At 42.2% G+C, this 13,540-nt stretch overlaps 1 protein-coding gene and 1 non-coding gene across 2 annotated transcripts in view; both read right to left on the reverse strand.

Annotated features, from left to right (window-relative positions):
- Nucleotides 1-13,540, reverse strand: part of LOC109431749 (G protein-activated inward rectifier potassium channel 3) — a 69,358-nt gene that overhangs the window by 53,305 nt on the left and 2,513 nt on the right. The window lies entirely within an intron of this gene.
- On the reverse strand, nt 4,632-4,703 carry Trnae-uuc (transfer RNA glutamic acid (anticodon UUC)). The gene has a single exon. It is a non-coding gene; the product is annotated as a tRNA-Glu (tRNA).

The following is a 13,540-nucleotide window of genomic DNA, read 5'->3' on the forward strand; positions in this document are numbered from 1 at the left end:
AGACGTAGGGTTTGGTGATCATAGGAATGTTGTTTAATGGGTCGAGGAAAGAGTAGTTATGGGTTTTACTTTTGTTGTAGAAGACGGCCTTGACCCCACACGAGACGAGGAGCAAGCCTGAATGCGTTGTAATGACGTTCCCCTTAACATCGATGAACAGCAGTGTCCAGATAAATCGGTGAGACCGTTTCAAACTACTATTTTTTTCATAAATTTCGAAAACCAATTTTAAGTTACGCAACGTTTCCCTCGCACCTAGTTTGTTTCATTTCAGAAAGCGAGTAATGCCGCTTAAGCCTAGGCATAAGGGCCAGGACACGGACCAAATACATGTGTTCCATCCCAGGAAGCGAAGGACCAAGGGGTGACATTAACCTTTTTTAACCGATTTTCACTTATTTTGCTTTCTCAAAAGCTGAGTAGTTGGTACGAGATTTCCTCACTTAATGGCTTTATTGTAAAAACAATAACGCTGCACAGTAGGCCTGGCCGCTTTAATGGTTGTAATGCATATCCAATGTACTGCAAACATTAATAATGACAAGAAAAATGGTAGAATTAGTCGATTCTATCATTTTCCAGGATTCTTTCAATGAATGGCTGTATTCGTGTAGACTAGACTAGAAGACGTCCTTAACCCCACACTACCCGCACCTGTTCGGGTGTCTGTTGAGCAGATGATTTAGAAGGAACTATGGAAACTACACAGCATCCATCCCAGGGATGGGAACACTCAATTGCAAATAGTACACTCACTTGCTGTTTTCTCAGCTCAGGAGCATGCAATCAAGAAACGATGTATGGACGACATTTGCCTTGTGGTTTTATCTAAAAGTTTGCTGAATAGAGTAGGGGTCGCACACGCATACCAAAGTCGTGACAGAGCTATGAAAGCGACTCTCCACGAGGTGAGTGTAATTTACATTCAATTCATGGAGAGTTGCCTTTGCAGCTCCCTCACGACTTCGGTATGCGTGTGCGACCCCTACTCTATTCAGTAAACTTTTAGATAAAACCACAAGGCAAATGTCGTCCATACATCGTTTCTTGATTGCATGCTCCTGAGCTGAGAAAACGGCAAGCGAGTGTAACTCTTTGCAAGTGAGTGTTTCTATCCTTGATCCAGCCTCCATGTTTTGAATCCTCGAGAAATCCTAAAACCGGACAATTCTAATAAAAGTATCTTTACAAAACATCACCCACATTTCGACAAGCGTAACTTCTGCTAACAAGTCGTCGCTGCTTTGTCTACCCCAAGAAGCCTTATCAATTTCCTCGGATTTAATACCTACAAACGCTATGAGCCCTTTACGACAGCGGACATATTTCATTGCGTCTTCCCTCTTATCATTCCATCCAACAGTCCGTCATTGAATGGCATCATCGATCAATTCGCATTATCTATCGGCAAACTGCCGGACTGCGCGCTGCTCTGCTGTTGTCTTACCCTACCGGTTCTTACTGGCTGACCGTTGGTTGTTGCCGTAGGAATGACTCTCCGAGTGTGCTAATTGAATCGAAATTTGTTTAGCAGATCACCCAGCAGCTTAAAGGACAAACAGAACGTTTTGCCATTTTCCACCACTACTGACTGGGCTCTGCTGGGCCCGTGATTTGTCAATATTGACGTCCTCGATCCATTTATTTAGTCGCTGTCGTCGTTTGGGGAATGTCGAACAACATCTAAGTAAGTAAGGGTTGTTTATGATTAGAGAAGACGATCCTTTTGTGTCTCTTGATAGCGGGTGTACTGACTGTAGGGTACTTCGCATGCATGTGCCTATCTTGGGTAAACAGAGGTCCGGCTCGTGGTGATAATGGCTAATCCGTCGTCATGCGAGACATCCTTTCGAGAGTTTTGAAATACGTGTCGAACGTTTGTGAAATAAATTTCGGATTACATGGATGATGTTTTGAATTGCATATCTCTCATTTCAAAACAAGAGCTCCTGTATCCCCTCAATTTCAGTAGTAACTCATCGGGGTTTTAGCTAAACAAAATCAGGACCAATATTACCAAATCTCTAAATCCAAACTATGCTGAAGACGTGTCTCGGTTCGCTTCTTGGTCGCACCAGAAACGTTTCGTAATTGAAATTTCCTTGACCTCCTTGGAAATAGAGTGTCTTCGTGCCTGACAAACTGTTCCAGTTGGGACATTATGCCAAGAAGTTGTAGAATAATTTTCGACAATTAGTGCATTTGGCCGAATGTTTATCTGCCATCTGTCTCTAGACCATGCATAACAATCTGGAAACCTGACATATCGACAATTGTTTTTCATTAGGACTGAACTGATATTATTGATTTTTCAACAAGATCCTATCTTTGCATTACTGCAGAATGTGTAATTTGCGTTCATCAAAGATCCTTTGGTTAAAATCCGTAGAGTAATGCGGGGCAAAAGTTCGCACGGGGCAAAAGTTCGCACGGGGCAAAAGTTCGCAGTGGGTCTTTTTCTGAGCACGATTTAAGAACCCAAACAAATCTGTATGGGTTCGACACATAATCAAATCAGCTACTCGTCAATAAAATTTGGAACGATTTAGTTATGGTTTGGCAGAGTTATGCAAAAAAATGTGTTTCTAGAGGTTTTGATAGAATTTTTGGACCTTTTGGAATAAGAATTTGTAGTAACAGGAAGAAGAAGAATCTCATAACCTCTTTATGTCGGAGAATCGCTATTCCATAGTAGTTCGCGAGGTGCACTCGAATAAACAATAAATTATTAGTGCTTCTTGCAGAAAGGGACATTGTTAAAACCTCGACAGTGGGGCAAAAGTTCGCAGTAGCAGTGGGGCAAAAGTTCGCACTAGATTTCTGAGTCTAGTTCATCAATATAATTACAGAATCTTTGAAGCAATGATAATTTCCTATAGAAACTACTATATATGCTGAATCTAAGTAGTATGCACCCTGAAATCGTTGCGACAGAGGGTCTGAACTTAGTTTTGTAAGAAGATTGATTGTAAAGCAAACATTATGTTCACGCATTTAAATCAATAAATGAAAAATGGCTAAAAAAACATTTTTAAACATTTTCTTCGTCATCCTCGTCGTGTCTTTTCGTATGTTTCTGAAGGTCTTATGTTCATCTACTTTACCGGAGTCTTTCATAGCTTAGTTTGTAAATTCACAGTTATAATCCATCACCATACTGACGGGGATAAGATTCAATAACAGTCCCGTTCAACAGTTTTGCTGCATATTAGTTTTTTTTCATGCGTCTTGTGCAACACGTATCTCTATGATTACCCCACAATGTATTTTGCCAACTTCAGTAACGCTGTAAAGGACATCTCTTAGTTAATGGTTGTGGAAGTCTTCATAAAACACACTCTATACAAAAGCTGAACAAAAGGTCGTATTCCAGTTGGGTCGTAATTCTAAGAACAGAAAGAAACAGATTTCATGGCTAGAGTGAAAAGATGAACATGAATTAACATGAAATAAATGAACATCACACCAATAAACTATCCTGTACAAGGTGCGAACTTTTGCCCCGCATAATGCGAACTTTTGCCCCCACTATGGGGCAAAAGTTCGCATTGGAGTACTTGTTTTAAAAATTGTATTACTAAAACTACAAAAGAAACGCGAAAAAATCTAGTACTACATTTTGAAGGCAACTTGATAGGGATCCGTTTAACAAAGAAAAATTATATTGTTTTCTTTTCGTTTATTAGTTATTTTGTGAAGTCTGTTAGGTGCGAACTTTTGCCCCGCATTACTCTAGGTCCTTTAAGAAAAATAATGTTCGAGGCATAGAAGAAGCGGCGTTTTTTTTTGCATTTGGGGTGACAAAAACTGAAATTCGCCACCTGTAAGTCAACATGCTAGAAGTATCACCAAACAGGTGAAAATAATAACCAACGTAGCCCAAAGTCATCTGACCACGGGCTTGGTGACTCAGGCAAGGGTGATGCAAATGCGATCTACATACATATGTAGCCGATCTTGGCGTTGATGGCCAATTAGGACCGGGAAAGGAAATGGATATCGGTCGCAATCAGATTGCAATCGTATAAAATGTGCAATAGATTAAAATTAGCCCTGATCTAACACCTAACACCTGATCTCTCTAATCGCACAGCGAAACAGAAATGAACTACTGGTCTGTCTCAAAAGCAAATTGGTTCCAAAACACGTGGACTTTGGGTGGACAATGTGCAACTAGAAACTACACTCATTGCTCAATTATGGGTCACTCAAGATACAATCATTTCAAAATATGAATCGCTTTTCAAACAAAAACAACACTTTCATTATTTTTATTTCATCTTCTCATAATTGAAACTCCCTTTTTATTATTTTATACTATGTGTAACGTGAGAATACATCATGCGAACCCCTGTACATCTGCCTATTTTATTTGCTTTCTCTTTGTGTGATTTTTCTGCTCATTGCTTTCAATCACGTCAGAAATAGTGGAAACAGTGGACAGACAACACGCATCGAAACCAATATTTCCCCAATGTAAATAAATCACCGAAGATTTAAGTGTCTCTTGAAATGTATGTTCTAGTTTATATGTTTAATACAGTATTTTAGCTTTGTAGCATGTGGTTAAATAAACTGCGTTTTCTTGACCCTGCTGGAAGAGCGGTGTTCCTGTCCTGTTTTCAACGTGGTTCCCATACCGGGAATCGAACCCGGGCCTTCTGGGTGAAAGCCAGATATCCTAGCCACTAGACCATATGGGAGGACAAGTCAGTGATCGTGGAGCAAACCTTCACCACTACAGCTTTCACATCTGTCCGTGTAACACCGAAGTAGACAAGGACCTACACCAAGCAATGAAGGACTACTTTTCTCTCGATAGCCTAGGAGTCATCAAACCGGGCAAGTTGCTGTTATCCGTCGAAAATGAACGGGATCTCACGCTGTTACAGTTACTTACGCACCGCCGAGAGGATCGATACGAATCCGGCCTACTCTGGAGATAAGACGATACCCGTCTACCAGATAGTCGATCCATGGCGCTGCAACGGTTCCAATACCTGAAGAAGCGGGATGGATAAAGAGCCAGAGCTGCGAACAACCATGCAGGGAAAAATCGACGAGTACCTGGCAAAGGCTACACCAGGCTGCTCAGTGATGATGAAGTTAACCAGAAAGTACTGCGCCGGTGGTATCTACCGGTTTTCCCCGTAACTAACCCGAACAAACCCGGCAAAGTACGGGTAGTGTGGGACGCAGCGGCATGCGCCAACGGCACTTCGCTCAACTCGGCTCTTCTCAAAGGACCAGACCTACTTTGCTACCTCCTCACAATTCTGCTCCAGTTTCGAGAACATCGCATCGGACTAACCGGCGATATACGTGAAATGTTTCACCAGGTGTTGATCCGTGGGGTGGGTGAACGAACGTGAAGAAACCGAGGTGTATGCCATGCAGGTTATGACCTTCGGAGCATGCTGCTCCCCAACAACTGCACAGTTCGTGAAGAACGTAAATGCCGACCGTTTCGCATGCGATTATCCAGCAGCACATCGAGCCATCACGAAGTCCCACTATGTCGACGAAATGCTGGTAAGCGTGGACTCTGAAGAGCAGGCCATCCAGCTGGCTAAAGATGTTAGACACGTCCACCAGCAAGGCGGGTTCGAGATTCGGAACTGGATCAGTAACTCAAGTGTGGTACTGGCGGCGCTGCAAAGAGTGGATACCGATGAGAAATGTCTCGACCTGTCTTCCGAATTGGCCACAGAGAAGGTTTTAGGCATGTGGTGGAACACGATCGACGACGTCTTCACCTACAAAGTGGGATGGAACCGATACGATCCGGCTTTGCTTAGAGGTGATCGCAGGTCAACGAAACGGGAAGTTCTTCGCGTTTTGATAGCCATCTTCGACCCGCTTCACAGTGGTTCCAGCCCCATATGAGGGCGGCCATAAATATGATTTTATCGAGTTTCAATATGAAACCGCTAAATTTGATGCATATTTGCATTCCAAACGCATTTTTGTATTGTTTTTCAAAAATGGGCTCAATCAAGTTTTTGGCCTTACGGAGCCGACATTCATTATTTTGCAGTTTTGGTTACCAACTGATTTGGATATACTAATATTAGTTTAGGTGGTCCACGGCAGTCAAAACTGCTCTCGAATAGTGAAACACACATAATGTAATGGATAAAGAGGGTGAAAGTTGGAAAAAAGTGTTCCATGCAATGCAATGCCGGAGGTTTTTGTTAGTTTTTGAGTAAATTGAAAGTACGACACTTGAGTGACTGCCACCAATCTGGTCGCAAACGGTCGCAGCTAAATTCGCCAGTAAATCGAAAGGGGAAAATTTTTTTTCGGTTTGTTGAAAATTTTCAGTTCTTTCATATTCTGTGGAAAAAGTATCTAATTCAGTCACACTTATTCAAATAAAATGATAAAGAATGGCATCTAAATTTGTGATAAACATCGATTTCAACTATGTAAGAATCGGACACAATCAACCAAATACATGGCGAATGGATGAGACTTTTAATAGAGTGATAAATGCATAGGATTAAAATTAAAAAAAAAATCAAGTAAAATATCTACTCAAGAGCATCTACTTTCATGAGCTCTGTGGAAAAGTTTCGGCATACATTTGATAAAAGTAATAATTGCACCTAGTTATTAAAGCATTAAACTTGATGTTTCCGCAATGATACCACAGTTTCATTGAGGTCAAATTTTTGGATTAATGACCTATGGCGGAACCACTGTGCGCTTGGTCTAATTTCCCACTTCCTGTCGTACCTAAAGATTCTACTACAGCAAATCTGGCGATCCGGCATACAGTGGGATGACGAAATCGACGATGACGCCTACGACAAATGGCTTACTTGGTTGAAGGTGTTGCCACGCGTCGAACATATGCTGATTCCTCGGTGCTACAACTTCAAATACCTTATGAACGAAGCCGATGAAGTTCAGCTGCATACGATGGTGGATGCTAGCGAGAACGGTACGGCCGCCGTTTGCTACCTTCGTTTTGTCTACGAAGGATCCGCTTTCTGCTCCATAGTCGCAGCCAATCTCGAGTTGCTCCGCTCAAGTTTACGTCGATACCACGACTGGAACTCGAAGCCGCTTTACTTGGCGCCCGACTGTCGCATACCGTCCAAAAGGCGCTAAGCTTCAAGATCCATCGGAAGCTGTGCTGGTCAGATTCCAGAGATGTTCTATACTGAATCAACTCGGACCACTGCACTAAGGGCCAGAATCGCAAACTAGCGGAACTAAATTAATTACTCCAAAACGAAGCATTTCCGACACATGGTGTCTTCGACAAAGTTGTTTGACATCAGCAGAGGCATCTATTGCTAAGAACATAGTAGTTCGCAACTCGTCCGCATAGGTGGCGCCACCATCTAACTTCTTTGTTTTACGTCTCAGGGGCTTGGCGTCTTCGGCAAAAATGTTTATTTTGGCAAAATAAACAACTCTTTCTCAGACGTCAAAATTCCACAGCCTACTGTTTTCGAGTTATTTAAAAAATAAAAACCAATCAATGAAAAAACAGTTTTTTAAGCTAATTTTGACATTTTTACCAGAAACCATGTGAGTTTAATTTTTTTCCTAATGCATATGTGTCAAACCAAACATATTGTATGGGAATATGTTGAATATTATCATTAAAAATTAAAAATTAAAATACAAATTCGAAAAAACAGTGTGAATTTCATGCCTAATATCTCGCAAAGCGCAAAAAATCGCAACTTCAAATTTTCAGCAAATACGAAGCAATACTAGGTGAACATACTGTCAAAAATTTTGGAGAGGTATTTTTTGGTGTTTTTGAGATAATAGCTTTTTAGTAACAGGATAAATATAAGAATTGCCAGCATGGAACTTTTTACTGTTACACATTAGATAGTTTATGTCTTTGAAAAGGTTGTTCATTTTGACTAAATAAACAACTCTTTCTTAGACGCTAAAATTCCGCGGCCTACTGTTTTCGAATTATTGCATATAAACTAGATTATATTGATAAAAATGACTATAAAACACATGTTGATGCAATAGTATGAACTATTTCTATTGTTTTTACTTTTACGATACATAGAAGGTCAAGCAAATGTGCACTGGCGTTACAGTCAGTATGTAGGCCATAGGATTAGCGAAATACTGGAAACATCCGAAATGAACGAATGGCGATGGGTTCCGGGTAAGCAAAATCCTGCCAACGATGCCACCAAGTGGAATACTCTACCAGAACTGACATCTAAAGATAGGTGGTTCAAAGGTGCAGATTTTCTATGGCGCCATGAAGAGGACTGGCCGAAGTCGACCAACCGCAAGAATTCGACCGATAACGAATTACGTCCGTCGCTTCTAGCACACCATGCTTCTTCGGAGCCAGTACTCCGACTCGACGACTTCTCGTCATGGGAGAGACAACGCAGAGCAGTCGCATTCGTTCACCGATTTGTCGATAACTGTCGCCAAAGACATCGAGGAATGGCGACGGCTACAGGCCCCCTAGCGACGAATGAGCTGCTGACAGCTGAGCATTCCCTGATTCGACTTTGTCAACGGGAATCCTACCCTCACGAGATAGCGACGCTGCAAAATCTACAGAGAACTACGGGTGTACCGAAATCCAGCTCCCTATACCAGCTGCCATCCTGGCTGGACGATAACGGCATTATGCGCATGCGAACCCGTATAGCTGCATGTCACTACGCCACAGATGATTCCAAGAAACCAATCATCCTTCCACAAAAACACCAAACCACCCGTCTGATCGTTGCACATTACCACCGCAAATATCATCACCACAACCACGAAACGGTGATAAATGAAATTCGACAAAAATTTCGCATTCCCCGCTTGCGTGTGTGCTACCAACAACTGCCAGCAATGCAAGAACCAGCACGCAGCTCCAAATCCACCGTTCATGGCCGATCTTCCACCCGTCCGCCTTGCAGCGTTTTCACGACCGTTCACGCACGTTGGAGTCGACTACTTCGGTCCGATAGAGGTCAGCGTCGGCAGAAGAGTAGAAAAGCGGTGGGTCATGCTCGCCACCTGTTTGACCATCCGAGCGATCCACTTGGAGGTCGTGCACTCCCTCAACACGAGTTCGCAACTTCATAGTACGTCGTGGCACCCATCAGAAGGTCTACAGTGATCGTGGAACGAAGTTTGTGGGCGCGGATCGCGAGTTACGGCGACTAAAAAAAGAGATCATCCAGGACGATTTCATGAGAGAACTAGGGAGTTCTGGATTCGAGTGGATCTTCAACCCGCCTCTTGCCCCACACATGGGTGGAAGTTGGGAGCGGCTGATTCGTACCGTGAAGAACAACCTGATGCTGGCGTGCTCGACGAAAAGACCCGCCGACGAAATTCTGCGAAATGTGCTGACCGAAGTTGAGAATATCGTAAACTCAAGACCTTTATCCCATGTTCCGATAGATGACGATTCGGCTCCAGCACTAACACCGAACCATTTTTAGCTTGGCTCGTCCGGTGGGTTGAAGCCGTTGAGCAACCTCGACGACAGCGGTGCAGCCTTAAAGCAGAACTGGCTAACGTCCCTAGTTTTAGCAAATCAGTACTGGAAGCGTTGGGTATCGGACTACCTTCCAGAGATCACCCGCAGGTCCAAGTGGTTTCAACAGGTGAAACCAATTACTGTCGGTAATATAGTCGTCATTGCTGATCCAAAGATGCCCCGTAACTGTTGGCCGAAGGGAAAAATCATCGGCACAAGAGTCAGCGCAGTTGGCCAGGTCCGATCAGAGACTGTCAGAACATCAAGTGGTGTCTACGATCGCCCGGCGACGAAGTTGGCGATTCTGGACGTTCGGTGCGGCGGATAGTAAGTCGATTTACGATCGTCGTACCCGGGGGGAGTGTTATTCAATTATGAATAGCGCACCTCATCCTGTATGATCACCTTGGCTGATCAAACTCTACAGACCGTTTGTCATACACATGCAGGTATCGATCTGTCGAAAACGCGTAAGTATGAATAGACATCGACCTTCAATAGAAAAAGGGACAACAACAGTGAATTACAGCACGCTATGGTAAATTCCCTTGCATCGAAAATCAAGTTTTTTTTTTCCATTAGATTAGTTTTATAAAAGCCGTAGTTTGTTTAATATTGCGCTAATAGATAACTTAGATACAAACTCTTCAAGGCTGGTTAGCTACAACCGGCACATATAAGAGCATACAGTTTTGCATCAAATGCGTTATTGATTGGTTCCACGATATCGGGCCGAGGTAAAGTTTGAGCTAAGAAAACGCTACCATCTAAGCTACATATATGGTGAGATGAGCCGATATTATTATACTCTCGTAGAAATGCGCTAACTGATACTATCATAGGCACTCGCATAGACCCGTAACAACCTCGAAAACATCCACCGTACGAGAGATTGATTGCTACCTAAGAGGAACTAAACGAAAATTATATGCTGTTGAAAGTCGTTTCAACGGGAATCAATCTCCCAAAAACGAGCTGATCGTGTTTTTAATTCAGTGCCTGTTGGAGAATAACTTTTCGGAGATTGATTCCCGTTGACATTATAATGAGTTAAATTTTGGTATGGTGAGAAGGTCGATTCTCCGTTTCTGCAATGAAATGGTGCAAAAAGCGTGGGTATTATGATTCCTTGCCTAATTTGATGCTGTTTGAGGAAAACTTTGGGCAACAGTGTTGTTGTTTTCTCCATTTCTTGCAACATAAACAACATAGTTATCCAAAGTTTTTCTCAAGCAGCATCAAATTAGGCAAGGAATCATAATACCTACGCTTTATGCAACATTTTATTGCAGAAATGGAGAATTGACCTTCTCAACATACTAAAATTCAGCTCTTTACTACAAATCTAGTACTGCATCGAACGAGCCCCCTTGTTATACAACCAATTTTGACCCATTATTGTGGTTTTCATTATTTGCCAACATTTTAGTAATTTCCACCGCCTAACGTGAATCTTACAAGCATAGTGTTAAAATGCATTACTACAAATCTAGTACTGCATCGAAAGTACCCCTCTATGGGTCGATTTATTACCTATTATTATTTATTATCTTTATTAACGAGATTCGACGAGTTCGACAAGCGATAAATATTTTCAACCTAGAGTTGTCCGAAGCAAGTGCTTTAATAGCAGCCTGGCAATCCGAACAGAAGTATATTACGTTGCCCATTACGTGCTGCTGAAGTACTGATTCCACTCCGCACATAAGAGTAAAGATTTCGGCCTGAAAAACGGTGCAGTGTCTACCAAGTGAGTAAGACTGATACAGCCTTAGCTCACGAAAATAAACACCAGCACCTGCTCGACCTTCGAGAAGGGAGCCATCAGTGTAACATACGATGCCGTATGAAATACTTCGCTTTTGTGTAAATCCATTTGATATACTTAGGTTTTAGACCCCAATGCACAAGTACCAAATGTTCGCCGACATTGCCCGAAGGCCATACAAGCTTTCTTGATTCTGAACTCAATATGATGTGTCCAGGAAAGCTTGGAATCAAGAATGACTCCAACGTACATTATCTATTCAGTCACATCGATTTCAGAATCAAAGAGACGCAAAGGTCGAAATCCATTACGGTTTCGCTTTTCCGTAAACAAGTAATACACCCGTTTGTTTTTTTTTTTTTGCTCGGGTCTGGTTTTCGCTATAACTTAATCAATTTTTAACCGATTTTCATGAAAATGTGTAAACATGTAGGCACGGTTAGTACTATCAGCGTACAAAATTCCATGAGAATCGGTCAAAAAATGACTGAGTTATAGCAAAAACCAGGCTCGTGCAAAAAAAAATAATCGGGTGTAGATATTTTACTCGGATTAAATGAAAGGCCATATTGGCGACACCAAACCTCAACTACCTGAAAAGCGCTTTGCATCAGGTCGGAAAGGGTGGTGATACACATACCAACCAACAATGTTAGGTAGTCGTCGGCAAAACCATAAGTAGGAAAACCGCTATTATTGAGTTGTCTCAATAGCGTATCTGCTACAAGATTCCACAAAAGCGGTGACAAAACTTCCTCTTGGGGGCATCCACAAACACTCAATTTCCTAATCCCTGCTGAACGCAATGTCGAGAAAAGATATCGGTTTTTGAGCATTTGATGAATCCAATTCGAAATCATTGGAGATTTACCATGACTCCGTGCGGCTTCCAATATGGCATCGAAAGGCACGTTGTCAAAGGCACCCTCGATATCTAAGAAAACACCTAAGCAGGATTGCTTTTGAGCGAATGCCTTCTCGATATCGTAAACAACTTTGTGTAAAAGAGTCACAGTGGATTTTCCAGATTGGTAAGCATGTTGGTTCACATGAAGAGGCACATTGGCCAGATGAACATCACGGATGTGATGATCGACAATGCGTTCTAAGCATTTCAGAAGAAAAGAGGTCAAACTGATAGGTCTGAAGCTCTTTGCTTCTTCATACGACGCGCGACCCACTATCGGAATAAACTTTACAGTAATATCCCGCCAGGATTTGGGAATATACCCTGTATCAAAACTGCAAACAAGTAGTTGTTCCAAAACATGTTTGAAATAATCAAATCCCTTCTGAAGCAAAATAGGATAAATCCCATCTGCCCCAGGAGATTTGAAAGGAGCAAAGCTATTAAGTGCCCATGCAATCGATTCTAAAGTTATGATACTCCTAGCCGAAGCTAAAGAATCATAACTACAAGAAAAGACATCAGGTTCATCCGAAAATGTAATACCCACATATCCGGGGTAGTGTGTACTGAATAAACATTCCAAAACTTCCTCATCAGAGGAAGTCAGATCACCATTTGGCAAACGAAGTTCGTTGACCCGGAAATCCTTAGATTTTGCAAGGATTTTATTTAACCGACTGACTTCACTCAATCTGGAAACATTTGTACAAAGGTTTTTCCAGCCGGATCGTTCAGCAGACCGGAGAGCTTTCCTGTAGGCCTTGCGAGCCGACCTGAAAGCCTCCGAACCAGCTGAACGTCGTCTTTTCTAACTCTTTCTACATTGTATCCTGAGTTTCGCCAGATCAGAGTTCCACCAAGGGGATCTTCACATACCGTAGAGGACATGCTTCTTCAAAAGCTTCCATGATGAAGGTCGTTGTAGTATCAACGGCATCATCTAAATCACTTGGAGTGTCAATGGATGGTGAGTATCCATGAAATTTGGCCGCAACCAAATCAGTAAAAAGATCCCAGTTTGTTTACCGAGGATTCCTGAAACGCAATGTTTGCGAAGTATCATTCACATGTTCAAAAAAGATGTAGCGATGGTCAGATAAAGATTCTTTATCTGACACCTGCCAATTGGTCAGCTCGTGACTAATTCTACTAGAACAAATCGTTATGTCTAACACTTCTTCTCTAGCAGATAACATGAAGGTTGGGCGGTTGCCTATGTTAAGTAATGCAAGATCTGTACTACTTAAGTACTCCATCAAACTGGAGCCTCTCAAGTTAATGTCTGAGCTGCCCCAGACGATATGGTGAGCATTAGCATCACTGCCAACAATTAGCGGAAGGCCTTTTGAAGTGCACTGTGACTTGTTTGAAAGCATCCGTA

Source organism: Aedes albopictus, chromosome 3, assembly GCF_035046485.1.
Source record: "Aedes albopictus strain Foshan chromosome 3, AalbF5, whole genome shotgun sequence".
NCBI lineage: Eukaryota > Metazoa > Arthropoda > Insecta > Diptera > Culicidae > Aedes > Aedes albopictus.